The sequence below is a fragment of the Solanum dulcamara genome, chromosome 11, assembly GCF_947179165.1.
Source record: "Solanum dulcamara chromosome 11, daSolDulc1.2, whole genome shotgun sequence".
Taxonomy (NCBI): domain Eukaryota; kingdom Viridiplantae; phylum Streptophyta; class Magnoliopsida; order Solanales; family Solanaceae; genus Solanum; species Solanum dulcamara.
In genome coordinates, this window is record NC_077247.1 from 44,000,726 (window position 1) to 44,002,865 (window position 2,140).

The following is a 2,140-nucleotide window of genomic DNA, read 5'->3' on the forward strand; positions in this document are numbered from 1 at the left end:
TTAAGCTGAAGATAATAGAGGAGGAATACTTTGTTCATTCCTAAAGAAATTTGTTGGATCAATTTTAGTCTTCACTTTCATCAATCTATCAAAGTTGTTCTTGAAATATTTCACTCCCTAAATTCTTGCTTGTGCATAGCTTGTATTTCCTTTGTTGTTCACTCCCAAATCAAGATCTCTATAATTGAAATAAGCAGAGCTAGGAGATTTTGACACATACTTAAAGTTTTCGACTCCAAGCTATGTTTCTTTTAGAATCTTCCATTTCCGTCCAAAACACCGCATACTCGATCATGAATATATTTCCATCTCTATGAAGAAAAGGAGTTTCAAATTCTGAGATGTCACTAAACTTTCCTCCGTAGGGACTAAATTGTAATTCGACGCCCGAGTTTTCGCCTAATTGGTTGTATAGTTTTCATATACCTTCAAGACCATTTATAGAAATTGGTCGTTGGACATAGTCTGATTTCCCTTTGAAATAGTATTATTGATTATTTGCGCTATTATTCCGATGAAGTAGCACATCAAGTGATGTGCCCCTAGCAAAACCGGCAAAAAAGAGTGTAGATTCTATCCAACTCATCTCAATGCAATCTTCTTTCACTAACCTTAGTCCGGGAAGCTCTTTTGCATTTCGCTGAGGAGTTCATCTACTCCTCCAACGAACATTGTAGTGAAAAAGGCATAGATAGTCCTTTGCCCACGCCTGAATGGAGATTCAATATTGCTCTTCAGGAAAATCCTGAGGAGGAGATTGTCATCAATTTTGTCCGCTATATGTTGCCATTTGTAGACTAGTTGAGTTGCATTTTGTTCCAACGTTCGTGTCACGTTGAATACAGTTACCTTTTCTGGAATATCAACTAATTTCACCTTCCATGATATAATGAGACCAAAACTAGTCCCTCCACCCTCTCTAATAGCCCAAAAGTGATCCTCACCCATTGATTCTCGACCTGGATTCGTCCATTAGCATCGATTAATTTTGCGTCAATAATGTTATCAGCAGCAGTATCGAATTTTTGTGACATCATGCCATAGCCTCCACCACTAAATTGTCCACCAACACCAACAGCTGGGAAAACCCTAACAACTATGGCCATTTTTTTTACTTTTTTCCGCGATCCTATAATATACTTTCTCTAGGGTTGCGCCAGCTTGAATCCAATCAGTCTTTTTTTTTTGTATCAATGGAGATTGATCTTAGGTTCCTAAGATCAATTATGAAAAAGGAGATTTGAGAAATGTATGAAAGTCCCTCATGATCATGTCCACCGCTCCGAATTCTGATTTGTAGGTCATGTATCTTTGAGCAATGTATAGCTTCTTGGATTTGAGATTCGTTCGTAGGAGTGAAAATAATTAATGGTTTGAAGTGGGAGGTTATCCTTAGGTTATCTGAAAATGAGTTCAATATGGTTGAATATGAAGAGTTTTTAGGTGTGTGGATGACTTGTGATATTGAGTTTGATTTCATAATTTTGTGAGAAATGCATTGAAGAAAGTCCTCATGAGTTTTGTAGGCCCATGATGATGAAAGGCAAATTGAGACAAAGAGAGATTATTAACTTGTTGAAACTAGTCATAATTGATTATTTTTTGTTGCAATTTTTGATGATGGAGAAAATGGAAACAGAGAAATTCTATTTATAGTTTTAGCTAAGGGGCGTAAGTAGTTTCAATTTTCAAATCCTAAGACCACATGGTATATTTTTAGTTTTAAAAAAGCAAAATAAACTCCGCGTGCAATTTTTTCCGTGCAAGAAAAGTATATATATACTCCCTTAGTCTATATTAAGGTAGGGGTGGATATGCATGGTATATACCGAATTATTATACTATATTAAAATTTTTGATATCGTGTTTTTCGTATTATGGTATTTAATATGATATATGGTATACATTTTAAACTTTTTTGGTATTCGATACGTTATTTGGTATCTAAAAATAACATATCGAAATACTGAATACCATACCGACGTATAGAGTAATTACATAAATAACATATATATATATATATATATTATTAAAATATTAACACATATCCAACCTAGTATTAGTATAAAAGAAATGTTTAGAAGTTGAAACTTTGACTACTATATTTTGATTGAAATGTATTTTAAATGTAGTTGATTAA

The 2,140-nt window shown here is 33.9% G+C and overlaps 1 pseudogene; it reads right to left on the reverse strand.

Moving 5' to 3' along the window:
- LOC129872608 (tetrahydroberberine oxidase-like) lies at positions 1-1,589 on the reverse strand (annotated as a pseudogene).
- Between the last annotated feature and the right edge of the window lie 551 nt (positions 1,590-2,140).